This window comes from Symphalangus syndactylus, chromosome 20 (genome assembly GCF_028878055.3).
Source record: "Symphalangus syndactylus isolate Jambi chromosome 20, NHGRI_mSymSyn1-v2.1_pri, whole genome shotgun sequence".
Lineage (NCBI taxonomy): Eukaryota > Metazoa > Chordata > Mammalia > Primates > Hylobatidae > Symphalangus > Symphalangus syndactylus.
The window spans coordinates 5,615,660-5,628,435 of NC_072442.2; positions in this window are offsets into that span (position 1 = coordinate 5,615,660).

Here is a 12,776-nt window from a genome sequence, read left to right on the forward strand (position 1 = left end):
ATGTGTAGAACAAATTGGTAAAGCTGGAGTACATTTCAGGACCAAAAACAGTTTCTGTGTAGTTCCCACTTCATCAAGACCATGTTGTATACCTCTCATACACTTAAGCCATAGGGAAGCAATTATTCCATCCATCCTTTTACAGGGTAGTGGTGGGGAAGAAGAGCTGACTGTCATGCTTGAATTCACATAATTTCATAATTAAATAATTTCATGTTACATAATCTCGATAAACCTAAAATCCAATATATGATAAAGATAGTGTTTCAAATCAGTGGATAAGTGATAAACAGTTCATAAAATGGTGTTCAGATAATTGGCTATATGTATTTTATAGTTGCACAAAGGTATAATATGTCATTAATAAATATTAATTCCATAGTGGATGTCAAATACACTTTTCCAACATATAAAGAAAAAATACCATAGACAAATATCACTTGCAACATTACGGTTAAAATTAAATATCCAAACATAGCCCTAACCAATAACAGAAAATTTAAAAAAAAATTTATGGATTGGAATTTGTTAAAATATAAAACTTTTCTTTTTCAGAGGATACAATGAATATGTGTAAAAAGCAAATATCAAATCAGCAACAAGTGCTTGCAGTTCACTTGACATATTTAAAATATGAGTAGTTCCAACAAATCATAAATAAATGATTAGTAGTCCAATAAAAAAAAGACAAAGTACATTGACAGGAAACTGTATGAAACTCATGAACACTAAATGTCTTAGATTCTCTATTGTTAAACAAAATGCAAAAACAATAGAGAACATTATGAATATGGAGTTAATATTTAACAAAATTATTTTATCCATGTTATAAGTAAATATTTACATCCAAAAACCCTTGTTTTCTCTGAAAGTTGTCACTTATGAGTCTATTTTGAAAATGTTTAAAGAATAGTAATTAATTAACTTTAATAAATAGGTACTCCTATTGAGGGAAAACAGACATTTCCATAATTTTTCTTCTGTTTCTAATCTAGTAGATGGTAGGAAAATAATGACAATTGCATATTCATACCTGGAGAATATGCATTCCATTTCTTTTAAACTTTTGCATTCTCAAAACTATATTGATACCTCAAAGCATACCCTTTGCTGTTGAAAACAGCCTTTCAAGTATAAAGACACACACATCACTTTCCTTAAATCTTATATAAGGCAAGGGCCTAGATTCCTATCAGAAAATGTATTTCAAGAATGCTTTTTTAGTAGTTCCTGTGGCCTTATCTTATAGAGGAAGGTTTTTTTTTAAACATACACACAGTATTTGATGCACATTTTTATTGGAAAGAGCTTTTATTTCCTTAAATGTTTTGTTGTCTAAGTGTGAAAAGTATCCTGCAGTGGAATTTAGTGGCACAGATGCTTATTGTGATAGATGAGATGAACTTGCTTCCCTAAGCATGCATGGTCATGAAATGCATCTGGCTTCTGTACGTAAAAGTCAGTTATGTTCCCAAATGTGTCTCTGCATTTACACAGACGTTTAGGGGCAGACACCCTACTGTTCCCTCAAAAGGCGGCTCTGCTTAATTATGAAGTTCAAGTTAGACCAGAAGTTGGAAAATACTAAATTCCACATTGCAGACAGAGCCTGAGCAGGTGATGTCACCACTGCATTCTAAGGTGGCAAGTCCTCAGAGAAGTCACATATCACCTTACCATGGAGAAAAACAACCGTGTCCAGAACACAAGAGGATGCTTTTAGGTAGCGTACAATCAAGTGTGCAAACCTGTGCAATACATACCAGATGAAATCCAGTTCAGAGGCTCAGGAAAACAAACAAATGAGGATATGCTTTAAAAAATAGGACTTAATATAAACAGTCGTGAGAGTAAAACTATTGCTAAGCACATAGGAAACATAAACCAGGCTTTCAGGAAGGAGTTTGGCACATGTGTGCACTGGTAGGAGGTGTAATGTGCAGAAATCCGGCCTTTTGTGGCATAGCAACTAAAGTTCCTTTTCTATTGTCCAGACAACCTTAAATATTCCTTTATGCAGTACTATTTTAAAAAGGCCATCTACTGTGCACAATGTGTTAGCATCAAGGACATGAAATTTATCTGGAATATACCAAAACTTTAATCAATAGACTAGGACCAAAGCTTTTAAAAACAGGTTTTCGTAGATAAATCATTATAAGTTATTATTTCCTCGCCATAGGTAAGGCATGATAGATAACTTTACTTTTTCTCAGTCACTTAGTGTGTAGGTAGAATAATGACCCTTAGCAGGATGACCTTTTGAATGTGTTGTTAGGCAGCATGGAAGCATTATGGTTAGAGGTGGAATTAAGATTGCTAATCACCTCACCTTAAACTGGAGCGATTATCCTGAATTATCTAGGTGGGCCCACTGTAGTCACAAAGAACCTTCAGACAGGAAGGCGGAGAGACCAGAGTGAGCAGAAGAGCTTGGGTAAACTGGAGCCGAGGCTGAAGTGATGTGCTGTGTCCAAGATGTGCAGAGGCCAAGAGCTCAGGGATACATGTGACCCCTCAAACCTGGTGAATTCTCTCCTGGAATCTCTAGACAAAATATACACTTGATGATACCTTGATTTTAGCACACTAAGACCCATTTTGGACTTCTGACCCCCAGAAGTATAAAGAAAAAAAATGTGTTGTTTTAAGCCTCTGAGTTTATGTTAATTTACTGTAACAGCAGTAAGAAACTAACACAGTAAGACGGCTTTTATTTTTATGTGATGTATAGAATTAAATTGGATATGCTAGGAAATATTGGAAATTTATTGATTTATTTTTTTGTCTGAGCTGGAGTCTGGCTCTGTCGCCCAGGCTGGAGTGCAGTGGCGCGATCTCGGCTCACTGCATGCTCTGCCTCCCGGGTTCCCGCCATTCTCCTGCCTCAGCCTCCCGAGTAGCTGGGACTACAGGCGCCGCCACCACGCCGGCTAATTTTCTGTATTTTTAGTAGAGACGGGGTTTCACCGTGGTCTCGATCTCCTGACCTCGTGATCCGCCCGCCTCGGCCTCCCAAAGTGCTGGGATTACAAGTGTGAGCCACTGCGCCCGGCCAGGAATTTATTTTCTTAATATAGTTCTTCATATTAGAATAATGAGAACCATCGAGTAATGAAGTGTTCTATTTTGTGAAGGATGATTATATAAACAGTACGAAGGTTAAAAACCGGGCGGGACCGGCTGGGCACAATGGCTCGTTCATGTAATCCCAGCACTTTGGGAGGCCGGGGCAGGTGGATCTCTTGAGCCCAGGAGTCTCAGATCAGCCTGGGCAACATGTGAAACCCCATCTCCACAAAAATACAAAAAACAGGCAGACGTGGTGGCGGCGCCTGTGGTCCCAGCCACTCAGGAGGCTGCGGTGGAAGGATCGGAGCCCGGCAGGTGCAGGCTGCGGTGGACCGTGATTATGCCACTGCGCTCCAGTCTGGGTGACAGAGTGAGACCTTGTCTCCATTAAATAAATAGATAAATAAATATATATATAAGTAAAAGAGGAGGGTGTCTTTTGAAGGCTATTAAAGTCGTCTAAGTGTCCTCTGATTATATGAGGCTGGAATGGTGCATGGAATGTTGTGTTGAATAACCTGATACAGTCTCTGAAACTATAGAAGCATTAGTAATTTTAGCCTGAGAGTGCTATAATCTGGGATAATTTGGTCCAATACTTCCAGAGAGGGTTGAAGTTTTGAGATAGCTGGAGTTATTTCAGTTGAAGACCTGAATATGAGGCAACTGGATACTCAATTACAATTCAATTTCTACTCTTTATATAAGGTAGAAATGGGTAACATGTGGGACACTGTGTTAAAAGTAATGCAGCCATAGTGTAGTGGTAGAAGCAGATGAAAAGTACTATAATAGTCGTATAGATGAGGTACTGGAAAGAAGCAGAGTTGAAAAATTGGAGATAAATGTCAGTTTTCCAGAGCCATGGGATGAAAACCAAACAGGATTACAACAGATTCAATTCACTCAAGATGTCTAACTTGGTAATAGGTCAGAAAACTCAATTTGTCGTATTTTCTTAAAAGTACACAAAAATGTTCCTTTTGATAAAACACGTGTAGTGCACCTTCGGATTTGATTTTTCTTTATGTTCTGTAAACTGCTCACAGTAAAACAGAAAAAAAGTCTGACAAATATGATGGTCCTTAAATCTTGTAGGAGTATGATGCTTCTCCAAAGAATAGAGGTTTTCCTAGGAAGGCCCTAAGCAAGGAATCAAGTTTCCTTTTGCAAGAAATAAAATTCTCAAAAGTTCCCTGCACCTTGGAAAGGCTCTGGTTGAAATTAATAGCACAACGTTATTTATTTAAATTTTAACTTTTAAGTTCAGGGGTACAAGTGTAGGTTTGTTACAGAGGTAAGCTTATGCCATGGGATTGGTTGTACAGTTTATTTCATCACCCAGATATTAAGCCTAATATCCATTAGTTGTTTTTCCTGATCCTCATAGCAAATATTACCCCCATAAAGTTTTATGGTTACTTTTTTCTTATCTTCTGATTAATGCCATTAGATTCACCAATTGAAATTATTTTTCAGTAGTTTAATTCCCTCTAGAAGGTTTAAAAAATGTTTCCGAATTTCCTAAGTCTTCTTTCTTTGTTAGTCTTCTAAAAAGCTATATTCAATAGAATTCATGTGCTTAGGTACAGTTTCACTAAAAGCGTATCTTCAACATTTGATCTGTTTAAAAGTTCTTAAGGTGTTAAGGAACATTAGGTATCAGAGTTTATGGCATTTGATTAATCTGAATAAATCTTGGCATCAAATTGAATTCAGCAAAAGTAACAGTGATAAATCAGAGAGCAATATTTGAAATGTCTCCAGGAAACATTTTAAAACAATTTTTAAGTTCACTAATTTGAGTCATTACACTTGGCCCTAATATGGTAGATTTTAAGTGAAGCTCAGTCGAACCTGGCAGATATCATATACAAACTTTTAATAGTCCTAACAATTCCTGTACCTCATTTGGATAAAGATTATTTCCAGAGCATCAGTGCTTTGACCGGAAAGGCATTTATTATTCTGTAACACTTTTCTTGAGAAATTAGCATGATTCATCATTTGAGTACGCTCTCTCAGATAAGATTCTAATATTTGGGTGTGAATAAAACTTCAGGGCATTGAAAACAGCTGGAAGATAGACAATAGGGTGATCATCCTCTCTTGTCATTCTCTATCAAGGTCCTCTTTAATTATTGGCCTAAACAGCTATAACTTTATGGTGAAAACAAACCGCTCGGATATAGCGTTAAAGGTTGAAATAATGAATTATACATAAATCGATTTAGTTCAGTTATATTCTGTTGAATTGGGAGAACATCGAATTTTTAAATTTCTCTGCATTTCTTGAAGTTAGGAATAAAAGCTGGGGTGGGGTCTCCTGAAATAATGAGGTCTAGAATAATTTCTGTTAAATTTACTTTTTAGTAGGATAAGTCTACTAAAATCAATATGAATGGAACCTTCAATGTACCACTGAAGATAATTAATCTTTGAGAGGTTAAGTAACCATTACAAGGTAATTTACCTAATTAGCAACTAAACCAACCAAATTTTAGATTTCTTAACTTTAAGACTATTGCTCACATAGTCACGTAAAGTATATCTTCCACATAGTCACAGGCAATCACAAGCTAACACGAGCAGTTAGCACAAAATAGATGTTCCACATAGAATGCAGAACAAAAAAAGACACTTTAAAAATCCTTTTCCCTTTTCCAAATTCATATTTAAAAAGTTTCTTGTGGAATTTCCCAAATGCCAGCATGGCCACATATAATACAGATTGATACTCAGACCTCTAATGAGAAACAGTTAGAATTATGCTAAACAAGGAACATTCTATATTGATTTCACAAATTCTCCTCTTTCCACTTATAGTTTCTCATAAAATGTAACATGTTTGTCTCGTGTGGAGTCTGTATAGAAAAAGTGTGATAACTGAAGATATAGACACACAGGTGTATGTATGTCTGTGTGTTCCTGTGTATTATAGCCTTTCTTTAATGGTTTTCTCTTTATATTTATATATATATATATATATATATATATACTTTAAGTTCTAGGACACATGTGCACAACGTGCAGGTTTGTTACATATGTATACATGTGCCATGTTGGTGTGCTGCACCCAGTAACTCATCATTTACATTAGGTATATCTCCAAATGCTGTCCCTCCCCCTCACCCCACCCCATGACAGGCCCCGGAGTGTGATGTTCCCCTTCCTGGGTCCATGTGTTCTCATTGTTCAATTCACACCTATGAGTGAGAACATGCAGCGTTTGGTTTTTTTTGTCCTTGTGATAGTTTGCTGAGAATTATGGTTTCCAGCTTCATCCATGTGTCTACAAAGGACATGAACTCATCCTTTTTTATGGCTGCATAGTATTCCATGGTGTATATGTGCCACATTTTCTTTTTTTTTTATTATACTTTAGGTTTTAGGGTACATATGCACAATGTGCAGGTTTGTTACATATGTATCCAGCCACATTTTCTTAATCCAGTCTATCATCGTTGGACGTTTGGGTTGGTTCCAAGTCTTTGCTATTGTGAATAGTGCCACAATAAACATACGTGTGCATGTGTCTTTATAGCAGCATGACTTATAATCCTTTGGGTATATATACATATATATATAAAAAAACTATATATATATATTTTGGGGACGGAGTTTCTCTCTGTCACCCAGCTGGAGTGCAGTGGCGCGATCTCGGCTCACTGCAAGCTCCGCCTCCCGGGTTCACACCATTCTCCTGCCTCAGCCTCCAGAGTAGCTGGGACTACAGGTGCCCGCCACCATGCCCGGCTAATTTTTTGCATTTTTAGTACAGACGGGGTTTCACCGTGTTAGCCAGGATGGTCTCGATCTCCTGACCTCATGATCCACCCTCCTCGGCCTCCCAAAGTGCTGGGATTACAGGCATGAACCACCGCGCCAGGTCTCTATTTAAGTTAGCTCTGTCCAGGGCAAACCAGCATTTCAAAGATACAAACTGTTTTTGCAAAAAACAGGTATACACCTATCCATAGTGCAGACATTATGTCTACTTATTTCTCTCTAAATAGATCTTTCATTTTAACAAGTACTTCACCTTCACAAAATTTAGTTGAGTCAGTGAACTCTTATCCAGATGCTATATCTTGGCCAGATTATCAAGAATTAAGCCTCACAGATAGGCTGTTTCCATTTCCTTTAACAAAGTTTATCAGTCCTGAGTTACTTCTTGATTTCTTGCCAGTGGCATATAATGATGACTCAGCCAAGTCAGTTCCCAGAGTTGGACTCTTTTTTTTCTTATACACAGGAAACTTCTTTTCCAAGAATACTTGTTCCAGTTGCTCACAATCTTCATAGTTGATGATTATAGAATGATCTATGTACTTTCAGTGTACCTTCAAAAATGAGATCTGCAGCTGGATAAGACGTGTGTGTGTGTGTGTGTGTGTGTGTCTTAGTAGACTTAAACCTTTCATTGAATAAGAAGCCTAGTTGATAGTGTAAGGTGAGAGTTAGAAGAACAGGGAATTATTTGGTTTAAGGAATTGTGAAGAAATGTGCTATGCCATTAAAATTTTTCTCTACTTTTGTGTTAAATCTTAATTTTGTGCAGAATTTACTAAGCTGCAGGAAACTGTCAAAATTGACTCTTGCTAAGTTCCATATTGGTTTGTAATTATCTTAAAACAAAAGTTGGTTGATACTAAAGTGCAGTTTTTCCTCTAGCTTTCATAAATTGAGACAGGTCTTTTTCTCACCCTCCACATACCTATGGCTGGAAGCCGAGGTGGTTGTTCTTGGTTCCCGTTACAACTTCTAGACTGTTAATTTCTCCGCTCCTTGCAAATTAGACTGTTCCTTTGAAACTCAAACCCCTTGGAAATATCGGCCATGCCCCTTTGGTATTACCATCATCAACAGACCTCCCTCCTGGGCACTCTGGTCTTATTTTTTTTTTTTTTTTTTGAGATGGAGTCTTGCTCTGTCACCCATGCTGGAGTGTAATGGTGTGATCTCGGCTCACTGCAACCTCCTCCTCCCGGTTTCAAGTGATTCTCCTGCCTCAGGTTCCTGAGTAACTGGGATTACAGGTGCATACCACCACACCCAGCTAATTTTTGTATTTTTGGTAGAGACGGGGTTTCGCCATGTTGGCCAGGCTGGTCTCGAACTCCTGACCTCAGGTGATATGCCTGCCTCAGCCCCCCAAAGTTCTGGGATTACAGGCATGATCCACTGCACCTGGCCTCTTGCCATTTATTTAAGGCTGTAGATCTTTTGCTCAATATCATCTTCAGGCAAGTTCAGCCATCATTTTAGTGGCTCAGCTTTCACGTGAAAGGACCAGTACAAACCTCGGTTCCCCGTTTTTTGACATCTTTATTTCCATTACTTTTTTTCTTTCCTCCACTTTATTGTCATCAAATCTGAAACATTTTCTATAAGGGTATATACCACCAGGATCTAGATGCAAATATTCTGCCTCCTGGACATCACTCCTTGCCAGCTCGTTGGCCCAGATGTCCTCATTCCTACAACCCTTCATTTTCACTGAGACTCTTCTTAGGACACAGCTGCTGCTGCTCCCTCACGATCCATCCGTACTCTCTTGCTTTCAGTTTCCACGTTTTCCTCCTCAAATGCCATAGTTCATTTTTAGCATTCCCTTGCAACTACCCTGAGCTTCATTTTCCCACAATTTATTTGTTTCTGTTTCTCTTCCCAAATTTTAAATATTGATGTTTCTAAGGGTTCTGTCCTAATTGCTCTTCTTTTCTCTCCACACACATACTCTCTCTAAGCTCTAAACACTACTAAACAGCTCATAATTTCCAGTCTTAGAGTTTGGCCCAGACCTTTATTCTGGGAGTTGATGATTTACATGACAATAGCACTCGAATAATTCAGAGGTAACATGTCCTGGTTTCCCACATGTCAGTAAGTGGCACTGCCAGCCATGCTAGACGCTTATAAGTCATTTTTGGCCCTTCCTCAATATTCTGACAATATCCAATTCAACATTCATTTAAAAAATATTTTGGTTCCAAATACATCTGTAATTTCCTCCACCTCTTTTGATTTCCAATGTCCCCAGCCTAGCCAGAGCCACATATTTTCTTACCTATGCTTATTTTCTTAGGTCATCCTTAGTCAACCTACTTTAATTCTTAATCTCCTACACCCTGTTAGCTACAGAGAAACCAAAGTGATCTCTTAACATGTCTTTCAGTTTCCAACTCTCCCACTTTTCTGGTGTACTTGGACTAACATTTATGTTCCTCATCATTACTAATGAAGACCTGTACTGTTTCACATATCCTTCTCTTTCAGCCACGTCTCACATTAGTCTTTCTCCCTTCTGTACTTCATCCAGATTCCTACTTTTCAGTTTTTCATTTCATCCAATTCACAGGTTTCTTCTACATGCCAAGATCTTGCTCATATATTAGGGTCCATGAACACTGGGGGTTTTTCCTAAAAGACGAATCTTTCTGTAGTGTATGAAAAGCTAACTCTTTTTATTCTCAGGTCTTACCTTAAATATTCTCACTTGAAAGAAGTGGTTAGAATCTGTATAATCCAAATTAATATTTCTTTTTTTCTTTTTCTTTTGAGACAGGGTCTTGCTGTGTCACCCAGGCTGGAGTGCAGTGGCACAATCTTGGCTCACTGAAACCTCTGCCTCCTGGGTTCAAGCAGTTTTCCTTTCTCAGCCTCCTGAGTAGCTGGGACTACAAGCGCACACCACTACACCCGGCTAACTTTTTTATTTTTAGTAGAGATGGGGTTTTGCCATGTTGATCAGACTGGTCTGAAACTCCTGGACTGAAGTGATCCATCCGCCTTGGCCTCCCAAAATGCTGGCATTACAGGCATAAGCCACCACGCCCGGCCCAAATTAATATATCTATATATAAAAATTATATGTATGAATCTTATATAATCTGAATTAAGATTGTATCTAATGTTCGCCCCAAAACCCTTGTTGTATATTCAGTCCCTTGCTTCACTTTGCATGTGAACACATTTTGTAATAATCTCTTCTCTTTGCTCAGTTGGGTTTCTGTGCCTGTCTTTGTCTTCAGAATTGAAACCCTGGGAGTACAGGACTGTGGCTTTCTTATTCACCACTGCAGCTCCGTAACTAAGAGAGCATCTGATACATATGTGTGAAGGGAATTGGTTAAATATAGACCACTATGTCCAGTGGAGTCCACAGCCTATTCACTTCATGTAGTTTCCAAGAAACAAAGGCTTCTCAACATATATTAATGAATGAGATATGGGCCAGGATATCTGGTCTGGCTGGAGATGGCTTAACTTTGAGTTCACTTGAGAGGGTATCAGTGTGAGCAGGGATGCTTTCACTCACTTCAAGAATTGCATGGTGTTTAGGGGGAAGAATCACCCTGCTTCTCTGGAGAGACATGAGGGCTCTGTGGCTCCTGTGGGCTCTCAAACTGTTGGAAGATGACTGCTAAACCTGAGTTTTCAGGTCTCCTAGTTATATTCATTTAAACTTATAGATGATTTGTCACTATTTTAAGTTGTTTTTCACTGAAAATTCAGTCTGAATATAGAGCCTTATTTCATTCAGAACAGAAAGAATGGGTTACGGTGAAATCTGTTTATCTATAATTTTTAAGTAAGTACAATTTTATAAACCAGTTATTCCTAACTTGAGAGGCCTGGAGGATTTATTACAATGTGTATTTCAGGGCCACATCTGCAGAAGTTTTGATACAACATTTCCTTACTAATCCCCCTGACAGCACATTTTAGCAGGCATCCTGTGTTATTGAGAAGCAGAACGTTTATGCACCACACTTTGGGAGAGAGAAGTGCATGTTATGTTACCATTTAAAGATGCCTGGTTCTTGTGGGGCAAATTGGCAAATGATTTATCTGAACTAATGGCAGAGTGGAATTTTAATATTTTAGGGTTTTCAGGAATCTTAGAGCTGTTTTCATTTGTCTCATACATAGAGCCTGAACCTTGAAGACATTAATGAATTTGTCACAGAAATTAAATTGGGCCAAAATTTACATTTCCAACCCATGTCTGTGCTCTTCATTCTAAAGCACAATGGCCTAGAGTCATATTTTAACCTCTAACTTTTATCTTATTAAAAAATAAAATAAAATAAATAATTGTAAATACATGCATGTTTTATACCTATATATACAATTTATATACATTACAATATTAATTTGAACTACACATGACATCACTAGTAAAGGCCAGTTACAGTTTAGACTGAGATAAGCCCTGTGAGAATTTACTAAGATCAAAAAGACTCCTTTTAATAGTGACTCAGTGGCACCTACTCTAAGGACAAAGGCTCCAGTATGTATCCTAATCTAAGTTATTACTGAATGTGAGTCCTGTGATAGCTTCTAATGAAAATTTCCCATTGGAAAAAATCAATGTTAATAACTGGAACTCGAGAGCTGTAATGGGTTCTGCTGTGTTTTTCGGGCTTAGACTGTGTGCTATAATATGCTAAGAAGAGGAGTTGATGACCTGTGAGCTCTGGTCACTTCCTGATCTCATTTGATTCTTTGGTCTTTAGTTTTAAAAGGGTGATCAGAGAGGTTGCTTTATAATGGAGAAGTTGAACAAAAGGACCATCAACCTGCAGGCTCACTGGCACAGCGCAAGTTTCACCGGATAAGCATTTCAGTAAAGAGGACTATTGCCAACAGCAATACTTGCAAGGAAGCTTTGTTACAGAGAGGATTTTTGTTTTTAAAGAAGCTGCTAGAAAAACTGACACTAGAAGCTAACTAGAGTCACTCTTTCTAGATATCAATGAAATTGTAAGTCTGAAGACATTACTTACCTAGATACAGAAATGGACTTTATTTAAGAACCAACTTTATACATATCTAATATACCTAGGCTTGTTGATCAAGTTGGCTGGCTGGGGAAGAATAAGACCATCTAGAAGATCCACATGATGAGAGAAAGCATTCGGGGAGGGCAGACAGATACTTGATGCTGGCCACAGATAGAACCCAGAGACGCTCTGTGATTGAAGTGGTTCTAATACCTAGAAGCTTCGATTTGCTCTTATAACGTGTTCTAAAGCCATTTAATTCAAGACTACCCTTCCTGGTTGGTACCTGTAGATGTAATGCATCTCCTAAGGTATTACTCTAGGCTCCATCGGACAGAACAACTACATGGAGGTAGGTGGTGGAGCCTCCGGACTCCACGACACATTTCACAGTGCTGTTTACTCCAAAACACTGGCCTAATTGAACTAATGTAGCTATTGGGTAAGATGAGAAGTAATACACGAACATTCTTAAAGTCTGTTCTCTTTTGCCTTGTGACCTTAAACATTTGAAAGACCAAGATGAACACTATTGAATAGAATTGTGTTTCCATCGTCATAACTAACCTGAAAGCCTAAGTTTTACCTCTTTCACTGCACATCCGATCTATTTTATGGGCAGAAGAGCACAATGGGCTCAGCTATCCAGGCTTTAGGAGTTATTTTAATCTTTAAAGAACAATAGACACAAGTAAAAGTACATACATAAAGTAGGTATTTTATATTTAATTTTTATTTTCATATGCATGAAAAGGGTGTTCCAAAAAAAGATTAGAGAAGTCCATGGCATGTCTTTCTGGTTAATGTTACTTTATTTTTTGGTTCATCTACCATACTACTTACAAGTTACTTGATTTTGTTCATGGAAAATTATTTTAAATGAATTGATTTTACTTTTCATCAGCACAGTTGTTG